This window comes from Pseudorca crassidens, chromosome 15 (genome assembly GCF_039906515.1).
Source record: "Pseudorca crassidens isolate mPseCra1 chromosome 15, mPseCra1.hap1, whole genome shotgun sequence".
Taxonomy (NCBI): Eukaryota; Metazoa; Chordata; class Mammalia; order Artiodactyla; family Delphinidae; genus Pseudorca; species Pseudorca crassidens.
In genome coordinates this window covers 73,700,002-73,714,664 of record NC_090310.1, presented here as the reverse complement: position 1 = coordinate 73,714,664, position 14,663 = coordinate 73,700,002, and the positions used below count along the sequence as shown (strand labels likewise).

At 44.3% G+C, this 14,663-nt stretch overlaps 1 protein-coding gene across 4 annotated transcripts in view; it reads left to right on the top strand.

The window, feature by feature from the left end:
* ADA (adenosine deaminase) overlaps window positions 1-14,663 on the top strand; it is a 109,389-nt gene that overhangs the window by 42,306 nt on the left and 52,420 nt on the right. For 2 of the 4 annotated variants that reach the window (XR_010935348.1, XR_010935346.1), the window contains exon 2: window positions 4,048-4,191. The exons of the other annotated variants lie outside the window; for them this stretch is intronic. The gene's annotated coding sequence lies outside the window, so the exon portion shown is untranslated. The remainder of the gene's footprint in view (window positions 1-4,047; window positions 4,192-14,663) is intronic. 4 annotated transcript variants of the gene reach the window in all.

Sequence of the window (14,663 nt, the reverse complement as noted above, 5' to 3'; positions counted from 1 at the left end):
CTGCCTCCGTCACACAGATTGTAACAGAACTCAGCTGAGGCAGTCGATCGTTGGGCTTCAGTAGACAGACGCCGCAGGCGCCCAGCCCTGTGTTCGAATCCCAGCTCTGACCTCCTCTCATTTTGTGACCTTGAAAATGTCACTGATCTAAGGCTTGGGGGCATTCGAATGGGTTAGCGCTGGCTCCTACCTCAGAAGAGGGATAAAATGGGACCAAGGATATAAAGTGTGCAGCTCTATGCCAGGGACTTGGAAGGGCTCAGTTAAAAATAGCAATTATTATTATCGCCACTGGTCTCAAGATTTTGGAAAGTACAGAGAGGGCTATACATTGAAAGGTTCTTAGCTCAGTCTCTATGAGATACATAAGAGGAAAGTTCTACCCTCACCTTGAGGCCCTCTGAGTCCCCCGATGCCCCCTGCCTCAGATGGCTCTTCCAGAGCTCACTTCTGCTACTTGGAGCCATGAGGGGGGCAGCATGGTGAGGGGCTGGGAGTCTGGAATTCTGAGTTCCAGTACAGCTTCCACTGCTCTCTGGCTGTGTGACCCTAGGCAAAGGCATGCAGGCTCTACCCTAAGGACCCATCGGCCTATAACATTCACTGACTCCTTCCTCACAACAGCCAGTGGCCAAGGAGGGAGGGTGTGGCTCCCTCTCGGGTTCAGGGTCAGGGTCACTGCTCTGTGTGGAATCTGGGCTCTGCCGTCCAGAACTGCCTCTCCTGATGCCTGGAATTCCACCATTCATGACTCATGCCTTTGGGAAATCAGTGACCTCAACCCACTGTGTAATAACAATAACAGTCCCTCACGGCTTTTCTTTGCTGATACTCCTGGGTCGCTGCTGTGATGTAGGCAGTGAAAGTGAGGCTCGGGGGCAGAAAGCGAGGTGCCCAAAGCTACACAGCAAGTTAGTGGTCGAGTCTGGCCTCCTGTCTCCTGGCTTCTTCGTCAGTGCTGTTTCCCTTTCAACAACTCTCTTTAAAAATGCTGCCCCTGACATTTGTGCAGCCATGTTCACAGCAGAACCATTCACGACAGCCAAAAGGTGTGAGCAAACTTAAGCATCTATCGACAGATGAGTGGGTCAGCGGAATGTGGTTTATACACGCGATAGAATATCATTCAGCCTTTAAAAAGAACATCCTAACACAGGCTACAGCGAGGAAAAGATTATAGGACACTATGTTGAGCAAAATAAGCCAGTCACAGAAGGACCAATATTGTATGATTCCACTCATGAGGTCCCTAGAGCAGTCAGATTCATAGAGACAGAAGGTAGAAGGGTGGTTGCCAGGGGCCAGGGGAAGGGGAATGGGGAGTTAGTGTTTAATGGGTACAGAGTTTCAATGTCACAAGATGAAAGTTATAGAGATGGATGGTGGTGACGGTAGCACAACAATGTGAATGTACTTAATGCCACTAAACTGTACACTTAAAAATGGTCAAGATGGCAAATTTATGTTATACATATTGTGCTGAAATTTTAAAATAAAAAAAAAATTGCTGCTTCTAAGAGGAAGATGGTAAGTCCTAACATTTTGAAGGACATGTCATTTAGTTTACCATGATTTGTATCAGTCAGATAGTCTAGGTCATGCTGTTGTAACAAAGAACCCTCAAATCTGACTACTGAGTCAAGCACTTAACCACTGCTCCATACTGCCTCTCACACAAAACCCTGTAGCCCCTGGAACCTTCTTCCTTGCTGTCGTAAACCTCTCCCTCGTCTGTCTGTACTGCAGGCCCAGGATAAGGCAATGGAATCAGTCAGATTCACCCCTGACTGGCTGTGTGGCTATGGGCAAGCCAGCTAACCTCTCTGAGCCTCAATTTACTTATCTTGGAAATGGGGCAATAACAGAACCTCAAAGGGAGAATTCAAGGAGCATGGAAAGCATTTACCATGGCTTCAGGCATGCTGTCAGCCTGTGGGGATATTTAAGCCTCAGGCAGAGTTTGACCCTCAAGTTCAACAATCCCATGAGAAACACCTTCTTCCTGCCAGCCTTGAGTCAGGGACAGGGAATGGGTGGGATGGGAGCCAGAGGCTGTAGAGACAGTTGTCTCGAGCCTGAAATACTTTTCTCCCCAATAATCTGTTTTCAATCTCTCATTTCTTTTTTTTTTTTTCTCCTTTTTTAAACTCATCCTGCCAAAAAACAAGCATGCAAGTGTGCGTCAGCTCCCAGCCCAGTCAACATCCCACCCTTTGGGAATTTCTGCTTTAAATGCAGGGGTGCGGGACCCTTCATTAAACCACATGCATTTCAACCTCCACACCTTTGCACGGGATGGTTCTCCTCCCTGTCACTTGGTACCCTATGCCCTGGATCTGTTCCCAGCCTGTTCATCATCTCTCAAGGCTCGGCCACAGGGCCCTCTCCTGCAGCAGCCCCTCTGTTCTCTGTCTCTCCCGTGTTCACAAGACTCCTACAGTTTCCCCAGGTCTGGACGCATTTTGAATTCTTGTCTCCTTATTTACCCTCTTTGAGGGCAGGGACAGTGTTATCCACTTCTCTGCCAAGTCTGAGGCTTTCATGAATCAGAGAGCCTTCATGACAACCATATCAGTGGGAGATGATGATGATTATTCTCCCCATTTTACAGATGAGAAAATGGAGGTTCTGAGAGCAAAGGTGAGTGGTCACACTGCTGGGGAGTCGGGACCCCTCTCCCCGAGCTCCCTACCTTCACTAAGCCTCCCTGCTGGAGGCTTAACATGCATCAGCAGGGAGTGGGCGAGTGTGGCAGTGGCCTGCAAGCTCTTCTCTGAACTGTTTCCTCCTCTTCCCGGACACAGCTGGTCTACATCTCCCAACCTCCCTTGCAAGGGAAGCAAGGCCTTTTGGGCAGACTTTCCATGCCTCTTTGTGTTACAGAGTCCGAGCTCACTCTGCTCGCCTCACGGCAGGCCAATGAATCAGAGACAAAGTGTTGAGTCAGGGAATACGACTTTATTCGGAAAGCCGGCAGACCAAGAAGATGGCAGACTAGTGTCTCTGATAAAACATCTTATCTGGGTCTGGAGGCCAGTTTCTTTTACAGAATCAGAGAGGGAGAGGTGGTGAGGGAGTACAAGGGCCATCAGTCTTGCAAAACTTTCCCCGAAATGACCAGCCGAGGTGAGGGGATGTGTTGGTTTCTTTTTTCTTGCAGCCACTCACAGGTGCACAGGGTTCCCTGAGGCAGGCCATTATGTATGACTATAATAACAAAAGCAACGAAAAGCAAAGGTCAAAGTCAAAGAAACAGATCCACCCTGAGGTCTGATTTAGCTCTTCTCCGTTACATTTGCAGTGGGGCTTTGTCCTGGCTCCCCCCCTTTCAAGAGGTGGATTCTGTTTCCCTCAAATAAGGTTTGGCCTTGGGTCTCTCCCTAGTCAATAGAATGTGGTGGAAGCAACCTGGTGCTAGTTCTGGGTGCGGCTTCTAGAAGCCCTGCAGCTTCTCTCCGTGCCTGTCTCTGTTTCTCTCTGCTTCCTCTGCCAGCCTCAAGAGAATGGGAGGGCACGTGGAGCGGAGCCACGTTGTCTCAGCCAGCTTTTAGATGACAGGTCTACTGTCTGTCATCTACTGCTTTAAGTCACAGACATGGTCTCCACTCAAATTTTAAATGTCCAGTCAAGATACTCAAGGCAACTCCTAACTTGATTTGGGTTTACACCTTCTCCCCTCGTTTTTCCCAACAGTGGGGAAGATGGATGGAAGGGGAGGCGGGGTAGGGGTCTTTCTCCCTTTCTCCTCTCCTCCCCCACAGGAGGGGCAAGGGAGATGGCAGCACTGTTGTGGGCTCCATGGAGACAGTCATCTCTGCGGGGCTGCCCCTCTCCTCCTGAGGGTCCCTGTCGCTCCTTGCTCAGCCCTGGGAATCCAGCATTCAATGCCAACCTCTTGCCCCTCTGGGAAGCCCTACAGGACAGGACCCAAGATGACCCCCTGCCAGCCAACCCTGCCCCTCCCAGACACACACAGAGCCCCCATTTGATCTAGAACCCCCCCCAGGTCCCCTCGCCAGAAGTCCCACCTCTGTTTCACTGTTGCAGGTCAGAGCCCCTGGGCTGGGAGCTGCAGCCCCTCCTACACAGCAACTCAGCAAGCACCACCTCAACCCCTGCTCCCTTCATCTTCTCTGAGTCCATAGTGGCTGAAGACATGAGGCCAGGGATGGGTCCTGGTCCACTTCCTCTGTAAGTCCTTTGTACGTGTCACTTCTTTCCTATCTCTGTGTCTTCTGCTTAACATTTTGATATATTTAGACATATGGGAACATCGCTTCTACCCTGTTCTCCCCTTGGTTTTTATTACCCATTATATCTTGAATATCCTTTCTCACCTTTCCTTATAGACACCTAACTTTTTAAATTTTTAAGTTGTGGTAAAATGTACATAATATCAACTTTACCTTTTTAACCATTTTTAAGTGTACGGTTCAGTGGTATTAAGTACATCCACGTGGTTGTACAAACATCACCACCATCCACCTCCGAATGCTTTCCATCTTCCAGAACTGAAACCTGTCCCCATTAATCAGCAATTCTCCATCCCACCCTCCTCCCAGCCCCTGGCAACCACGCTTCCGCTTTCTGTCTCTATGAATTTGACTCCTCTAGGTACCTCTTTTAAGTGAATCATAGAGTATTTGTCCTTTTGCGACTGGCTTACTTCACTTAACATAATGTCCTCAAAGTTTATGCATATCGTAACGTGTGTCAGAATTTCCTTCCTTTTTAGGGCTGAATAATATTCCATTCTATGTATATACAACGTTTTGTGTATCCATTCATACATCCTCGGACACTTGGTTTGTTCCCGTCTTTTGGCTACTGTGAGTAATGCTGCTATGAATGTGGGTGTACAAATATCTGTTCAAGACCCTGCTTTCAATTCTTTGGGGTATTTACCCAGAAGTGGAATTGCTGGATCAAAGAGTGTATGCATTTCAGGGGAACTTCTTATGGTTTAACATCTATACAAAGTGGAGCACAAATCCTAAGTGTTTAGCTTGGTGAATTTTCGTAGAGTGATCACACTCTTGAAACCAGTGCCAGACCAGCTGAAGAGTAGCCCACAGAAAGTAGCCATCATCCTGACTTCCAACATCACAGATTGGTTTTGCCTCTTTTGAACTTTGTGTAAATGGAATCATACCATATGTACTATTTCTTGTGTGTGGCTTCTTTCTGAGCTTCATCCATGCTGCTGCATGTAGCTGTCCATTCCTTCTCACTTTAGTGCTCCTTGTGAATATACCACAATTCACTTATCCATTCTACCATTGATGGGCATTTTGGCAGTTCCTAGTTTGGGGATTTCAAATAGTGCTGCTATGGAAATTACTAGTACAATGCTGTCCACTAAAATATACTGTGATATATTTTATCACACAAAAGAATTGAAAAGAGGAACTTTCAAGCAAGAGATTTTTGCACACAAACGTTTATAGCAGCATTATAACAGCCAAAAGGTGGAAACAACCCCAGTGTCCATCACCTGATGTTTATTTATCCAAACAAAACATGGCACATAAATACAATGGTATATCATTCAGCCTTAAAAAGGAATGAGGGCTTCCCTGGTGGCGCAGTGGTTGAGAGTCCGTCTGCCGATGCAGGGGACACGGGTTCGTGCCCCAGTCTGGGAAGATCCCACGTGCCGCGGAGCGGCTGGGCCCGTGAGCCATGGCCGCTGAGCCTGTGCGTCTGGAGCCTGTGCTCCGCAACAGGAGAGGCCACAACAGTGAGAGGCCCACATACTGAAAAAAAAAAAAAAAAAAAAAAAAGGAATGAAATTCTGACACAGACTACAACATGGATAAAACTTGAAGCCATTATGTTGAGTGAAGTTAGCCAGTCACGAAAGGACAAGTATTGTAGGATCCTGCTTATATGAGATACCTAGAGTAGTCAAATTCATAGAGATAGAAAGTATTGATAGAATGGTGGTTACCAGGTCTGGGAGGAGGCGGGAATGGGGAGTTATTGTTTAATGGGTGCAGAGTTTCCATTTGGGATGATGAAAAATTTCTCGAGATGGATGGTCGTGATGGTTGCACAACAATGTGAATATACTTAATGCCACTGAACTGTACAGTTAAAAATAGTTAAAAGAATAAATTTGAGACATTCACAGAAAGATAGACAAGATGAAAAGGCAGAGGGCTATGTACCAGTTGAAGGAACAAGATAAAACCCCAGAAACACAACTAAATGAAGTGGAGATAGGAAACCTTCCAGAAAAAGAATTCAGAATAACGATAGTGAAGATGATCCAGGACCCAGGAAAAAGAATGGAGGCAAAGATCGAGAAGATGTAAGAAATATTTAACAAAGACCTAGAAGAATTAAAGGAAAAACAAACAGAGATGAATAGTACAATAACTGAAATGAAAAATACACTAGAAGGAATCAATAGCAGAATAACTGAGGCAGAAGAACAGATAAGTGACCAGGAAGACAGAATGGTAGAATTCACTGCCACAGAACAGAATAAAGAAAAAAGAGTGAAAAGAAATGAAGACAGACTAAGAGACCTCTGGGGCAACATTAAACACAGCAACATTCACATTATAGGGGTCCCAGAAGGAGAAGAGAGAGATAAAGGACCCGAGAAAATATTTGAAGAGATTATAGTGGAAAACTTCCCTAACATGGGAAAGGAAATAGCCACCCAAGCCCAGGAAGCGCAGAGAGTCCCATACAGGATAAACCCAAGGAGAAACATGCCAAGACACATAGTAATCAAACTGACAAAAATTAGAGACAAAGAAAAATTACTAAAAGCAACAAGGGAAAAATGACAAATAACATACAAGGGAACTCCCATAAGCTTAACATTGATTTCTCAGCAGAAACTCTACAAGCCAGAAGGGAGTGGCATGACATATTTAAAGTGATGAAAGGGAAGAACCTACAACAAAGATTACTCTACCTGGCAAGGATCTCATTCAGATTCAACAGAGAAATCAAAAGCTTTACAGACAAGCAAAAGCTAAGAGACTTCAGCACCACCAAACCAGCTCTACAACAAATGCTAAAGGAACGTCTCTAAGTGGGAAACACAAGAGAAGAAAAGGACCTACAAAAACAAACCCATAACAATTAAGAAAATAGTAATAGAACATACATATCAGTAATTACCTTAAACATGAATGGATTAAATGCTCCAACCAAAAGACACAGGCTCGCTGAATGGATACAAAAACAAGACCCATATATATGCTGTCTACAAGAGACCCACTTCAGACCTAGGGACACATACAGACTGAAAGTGAGGGGATGGAAAAAGATATTCCATGCAGATGGAAATCAAAAAAAAGCTGGAGTAGCAATTCTCATATCAGATAACATAGACTTTAAAATAACGTTACTAGAGACAAAGAAGGACACTACATAATGATCAAGGGATCAATCCAGGAAGAAGATATAATAATTATAAATATATATGCACCCAACATAGGAGCACCTCAATACATAAGGCAACTGCTAACAGCTATAAGAGAGGAAATTGACAGTAACACAATAATAGTGGGGGACTTTAACACCTCACTTACACCAATGGACACATCATCCAAACAGAAAATTAATAAGGAAACACAAGGTTTAAAAGACACAGATTTAACTGATATTTATAGGACATTCCATCCAAAAACAGCAGATTACACTTTCTTCTTAAGTGTGCACAGAACATTCTCCTGGATAGATCACATCTTGGGTCACAAATCAAGCCTCAGTAAATTTAAGAAAAATGAAATCATATCAAGCATCCTTTCTGACCATGGCAAGTTATGAGATTAGAAATCAATTACAGGGAAAAAAATGTAAAAAACACAAGCACATGGAGGCTGAAGAATACGTTACTAAATAACCAAGAAATCACTGAAGAAATCAAAGAGAAAATCAAAAAATACCTAGAGACAAATGACAATGAAAACATGATGATCCAAAACCTATGGGATGCAGCAAAAGCAGTTTTAAGAGAGAAGTTTATAGCTATACAAGCCTACCTCAAGAAACAAAAAAAATCACAAATAAACAATCTAACCTTACACCTAAAAGAACTAGAGAAAGAAGAACAAACAAAACCCAAAGTTAGCAGAAGGAAAGAAATCATAAAGATTAGAGCAGAAATAAATGAAATAGAAGCAAAGAAAACAATAGCAAAGATCAATAAAACTAAAACCTGGTTCTTTGAGAAGATAAACAAAATCGATAACACATTAGCCAGACTCATCAAGAAAAAGAGGGAGAGGACTCAAATCAATAAAATTAGAAATGAAAAGGGAGAAGTTACAACAGACACCGCAGAAATACAAAGCATCCTAAGAGATGACTGCAAGCAACTCTATGCCAATAAAACGGACAACCTGGAAGAAATGGACAAATTCTTAGAAAGGTATAACCTTCCAAGACTGAACCAAGAAGAAATAGAAAATGTGAACAGACCAATCACAAGTAATGAAATTGAAACTGTGATTAAAAATCTTCCAACAAACAAAGGCCAGGACCAGATGGCTTCACAGGTGAATTCTATCAAACATTTAGAGAAGAGCTAACACCCATCCTTCTCAAACTCTTCCAAAAAATTGCAGAGGAAGGAACACTCCCAAACTCGTTCTATGAGGCCACCATCACCCTGATACCAAAACCAGACAAAGAAACTACAAAAAAGAAAATTACAGACCAATATCACTCATGAAAATGGATGGAAAAATACTCAACAAAATACTAGCAAACAGAATCCAACAACACATTAAAAGGATCATACACCATGATAAGTGGGATTTATCCCAGGGATGCAAGGATTCTTCAATATACGCAAATCAATCAGTGTGATACACCGTATTAACAAATTGAAGAAGAAAAATCATATGATCATCTCAATAGATGCAGAAAAAGCTTTTGAGAAAATTCAACATGAATTTATGATAAAAACTCTCCAGAAAATGGGCATAGAGGGAAACTACCTCAACATAATAAAGGCCATATATGACAAACCCACAGCAAACATCATTCTCAATGGTGAAAAACTGAAAGCATTTCCTCTAAGATCAGGAACAAGACAAGGATGTCCACTCTCACCACTATTATTCAACATAGTTTTGGAAGTCCTAGCCATGGCAATCAGAGAAGAAAAAGAAATAAAAGGAATACAAATTGAAAAGAAGAAGTAAAACTGTCACTGTTTGCAGATGACATGATACTACACATAGAGAATCCTAAAGATGCCACCAGAAAACTACTAGAGCTAATCAATGAATTTGGTAAAGTAGCAGGATACAAAATTAATGCACAGAAATCTCTTGCATTCCTGTACACTAATGATGAAAAATCTGAAAGAGAAATTAAGGAAACACTCCCATTTACCACTGCAACAAAAAGAATAAAATACCTAGGAATAAAGCTACCTAGTGAGACAAAAGACCTGTATGCAGAAAACTATAAGACACTGATGAAAGAAATTAAAGATGATACAAACAGATGGAGAGATATACCATGTTCTTGGATTGGAAGAATCAACACTGTGGAAATGACTATTCGAACAGTCTGGCACAGTGGTTGAGAGTCTGCCTGCCAATGTAGGGGACACGGGTTCGTGCCCCGGTCCGGGAAGATCCCACATGCCGCGGAGCGGCTGGGCCCGTGAGTCATGGCCGCTGAGCCTGCGCATCCGGAGCCTGTGCTCCGCAACGGGAGAGGCCACAACAGTGAGTGGCCCGCGTACCGCAAAAAAAAAAAAAAAAAAAAAAAAAGGGCAGAAGACCTAAATAGACATTTCTCCAAAGAAGACATACAGATGGCCAAGAAGCACATGAAAAGCTACTCAACATCACTAATTATTAGAGAAATGCAAATCAAAACTACAATGAGGTTATCACCTCACACCAGTTAGAATGGGCATCATCAAAAAATCTACAAACAACAAATGCTGGAGAGGGTGTGGAGAAAAGGGAACCCTCTTGCACTGTTGGTGGGTATGTAAACTGATGCAGCCACTATGGAGAACAGTATGGAGGTTCCTTAAAAAACTAAAAATAGAATTATCATATGACCAGCAATCTCACTACTGGGCATATACCCAGAGAAAACCATAATTCAAAAAGACACATGCACTCCAGTGTTCATTGCAGCACTATTTACAATAGCCAGGTCATGGAAGCAACCTAAATGCCCACCAACAGACAAATGGATAAAGAAGATGTGGCACATATATACGATGGAATATTACTCAGCCATAAAAAGGAATGAAATTGGGTCATTTGTAGAGATGTGGATGGATCTAGAGACTGTCATACAGAGTGAAGTAAGGCAGAAAGAGAAAAACAAATAGCATATGTTAACACATATATGTGGAACCTAGAAAAATGGTACAGATGAACAGGTTTGCAGGGCAGAAATAGAGACACAGATGTAGAGAACAAACGTATGGACACCAAGGGGGGAAAGCCGCAGGGGGTTGGGGGTGGTGGTGTGATGAATTGGGCGATTGGGATGGACATGTATACACTGATGTGTATAAAATGGATGACTAATAAGAACCTGCTGTATAAAAAAATAAATAAAATTCAAACAAAAAAGAATAAATTTGATATTGTGTACATTTTACAACAATAAAAATATGAACCACAATTGCAAATCATGTATGGAATTTAAAATTTTCTAGCAGACATATTTTAAAAAGTAAAAAGAAACAGGTGGGATTTTAAAAAAATTATTTAACCCACCTATCAGAAATATCATTTTAACACATCATCAATATAAAAAAGTTATTAGGGAGTTATTTTACCTTTTTTTTCATATTAACAAAATCCGGTGTCTATCTTACACTTACAGCACATCTCAGTTCGGACTAGCCGCATTCCAGGAGCTCAGTAGCCACATGTGGCTAGTGGCTACCGTATTCGATCATGCAGGCCTGGTACAAGTCTTTCAATGAATGCATTTGGTGTTTCTGTTGGATGTATCTGTGTTTTTAATTTTGATAGATGTTACCAGATTCCCTTCCATAGGTGTTAAACCAGGTTTTAATCCCACCAGCAATGTATGAGTGTGTTTCTCCACACCCTCATTTGTATAACTGCCAATCTGATAGATAAAAAGTGCCTGCTCCTTGTGGGTTTAACACAGGTTTCTCTTATTAAGGGTTAAGAGCAGCATCTTGTTATATGTTAAAACCATTATGTTTCCTTTTCTGTGACCCATTGGTTCACCTCCTTTGAAGCCTGTGTTTTCTATTTCTCTGCACATTTCTCCATGCTCCCCAGACCCCACCAGAACCTGGGACTAAGTGAGCGCTCAGGGTCAAGTATTTCTGAATCATAAACAGCGATAGCAGGGTTGTTCCCAGCAGGGAGGATTCTGTTGGCCAGAGTCTGGGAAGCAGGGTTTAATCTTTGAGGGCACACCGCCCTCTGTTGGCAAAGCTGAGTTTCTCGGCCTCAGCTTGGACCAGAAGAGGAGGCTGGGCAGCTCTGGGGGGAACCAGGGGCTGTGTCTGGAGCCTGGGTTTGATTGCAATTCTGCTGTGTGGCTTTGGGTAAGTAACTTCGCCTCTCTGGGCTCTCCAACTCTTTATCTGCAAAATAGAAATAATAACCATTCCTCTCACTCACAGGCTTGCTGGAGGAATAATCAGGTGATGGGACATGAAGGAGCTTAAAAGAGGGTGTGGCACAAAACAAGGCTAAGTATATAATAGCTGGGTTTTGGAGGGTTTTGTTTGTTTGAATTTATTTTATTTATTTGGCTGCACCAGGTCTTAGTTGTGGCACACAGGATCTTTTTAGTTGTGGCATGCGGACTCTTAGTTGTGGCATGCGGGATCTAGTTTCCTGACCAGGGATCGAACCTGGGCCCCCTGTATTGAGAGTGTGGAGTCTTAACCGCTGGACCACCAGGGAAGTCCCTGGGTTTTTTTGGTTTGTTTTGTTTGGTTGGTAGCTAGAATTCTTGACATTTAGAAAGTCCAGAGATGGGGAGAGAAAGGATGGCCTGGAGCTTAGCAAAGGAGGCAGCAGGTAGAGCTGGATATTCATGGGTCCACCACTGCCTCGCCAGCTTCCAGACCTCAGTCTCCTGTTGTGTGGAATGGCCACCTCACTTCACAGCAAGGACGGGACATGCAGCAATACCTGGGACCCTCATACACATGTGACCCCATTCCTGACCTGGTCAGGGCCCCAGCTTCCCTCCACATTGGGCCGCGCACACAGAGTGTTGATCAAATCTAGGCTTAACACCCACCAGGGCATTTGGAATCTCCTGGCCTGGATTCTCCCTCCCAGGGAACTGTAGGGGCCTTCTGGAGACATTTTCCCCGAAAAAGCACCCCAGTGGAGAGTACCCCTATGAGCACATCACCTGAGCACCAGCTCTTTGGTGGTGCTGGGTGAGGACCACTTTATATGAGCCAATCTGCTGTCCTGCCACAGGGCCCTGTCTTCGTATCTGCCATTCAACTCTTGCCTAATTGACAGTTACACTCAAGTCCTTCCTCTGCTCTGAAACCTCCCATGGCTCTCCATCGCCTGATTCCTCGCCCTGACATTCAAGGCCACGCATGGCTTGAGTCGCTCTGTCTGTGGAGGGCATGCCTAGGTTGCATGAGAAGCACTCACTAACATCCTGCCCTTCCTTTAAGATTGAAGTAAATGCCACTTCATTCATTTATTCCTCTATCATGCATTCATTCATTCATTCAACACAATTTATTAAACACATAATTTATTTATTGATACATCTTTGTCACCTACTAGGTGAAGACATGATTCTAGGCCTGGAGTAGAAAGAGACTGTGGTCTTAACCAATTGTAAGTAAAATGTCTTAATTTTGCAAATTTTCTCAAACATGTGACCATGTAAATGTGTTGCAGAGCCCCTCCAAAGGTCTTGGAGGGGGATGTAACTCCACCTCTGTGTCCAGCCACGTGGGACCGTCTCCTGGTGCAGGAAGCCTTCCTTGACGATGCTCTCTTCCTCCTCTGAGCTCCAAGTTCTTGACTCCTGGCTCCGTCACCAATTAGCTATGTGCCCTTGGAAAGTCATTTTCCCAAGTCTCAGATTATTTATATCAAGTGGTAATAACGACTCCTACCTGGAGAGAGTCGTTGCAGGAATTGCGTTAGATCGGTAAGCCTGCGTTGTGTGGCAGCTATCATTAGCGGCCGCAGGAGCCGCTGACTCCGGCAAGGCTGGCTCCCAGCAACTTGCGGGATCCAGAGGTTTGCTCTCTTTGCCCACTAGAGGGCACCAGAAATCACAAACGACATCCGGTCACTGCACCCTGGCTAAGCAGGTGTCCCGGAGCTCCCTAAGGGGTAAGAGTGAGGGGTTTCCGGGCTCAAAAGAGACCCCCAAGGCCAGCCAGGAGCCTGACAGTTTCCTGTGTTCCTAGGTCTGGCTGCCAGTGGTGGAGGCAGGCTGCATCTGGCCCACAAGGGTCCTCATGCCCAAAGCCCTCATGTCCATCCCTTGCTACATCCCACAGCCCAAGACAGTGTGGGTAAAAGAGCTCTAGTTTCTGGAGCTGGCTCTTCACGTTTCTGTCTCTTGACCTTGGGCAAGTGACTTGACCTCTCTGAGCTTCAGTGTCCTTTTCTATAAAATGGAAATATTATTGGTCCCAAAGAAGGGAAGAGCCTCTCTGTGGAGAAGGTATGGCCATGATTGTTTGTGTCACTTTCCCCCAGTAAATATGCTACAGTGTAATTTGCTGTTTCCTGCTGATGACAAATGTAATGTGTTGATTAATCCAAGTGTTGTATTGAGCGCCTTACCATGAACCTAGCCCTGTACTGGTTAATGAGATTGACAAAAATGAAGCTAGGGGTTTTTGTTAGGGGTAGTGGGATTCTGGGTGATAGATTTCTACCACCTCAGCCCCCCTCTATCCTCCAAACTCTCTACAGTGTTGATGCATTGCTTTTACCATGATGGAAAAGGAAGAAAGGGAGGGACACTGACTGGGCACCTACTGTGTACCAGATGTTTCCACGTCATCCTTCCTCTAAGAGAGCAGGCTCCATGCAGACAGGGACCACCCAGCTTGCTCACCGCCATATTCTCCGTGCCTAGCATGATGCCTGGTACATAGTAAGGTCTCAATAGATAACATGTTTAATGATCAAGAATGACTTGTGCAGAGTTTACAAAGGAGGAGCTGAGGTTCAGAGAGGTTGTGTGACTTGTCTGAGGTTACACAGCTAATGGGATGCAGGGCCAGGATCCTGAGGAAGTTCTTTCTGCTCAGTGCCTGTTCTTCATCCTCCATCCTCACACCCCTTTGTCCAAAACAGCTTATCTTACAAATACATACTTATGTAGTAGTGGTTAAGCAACAATCCTAAGAAGTAGGTGTTAGAATTTCCCCCATTTTACAGATAGGAAAACTGAGGCACTGGTCCGTTAACCAACTTGCCCAGATCACACAGCCAGTAAATGGTAGAACCAGGATTCTAAGCCAGGCATCCTGTCACTGAAACACTTGCAGGTGACCACTCTGCCATGCTACCTCTTGGAGGGGCTGCTGGGTGTGAATCTTATCTTCTCGATGCCCTGGGGAGCCCTGGAGGACCCGGATCATGCCGTCTTTTGTACAGCCCCTGGAGCCCCTGGCACAGCGTTGGGCATGCTGCAGGCCCTCAGTTCAGGCCCTCTGGCTGGGA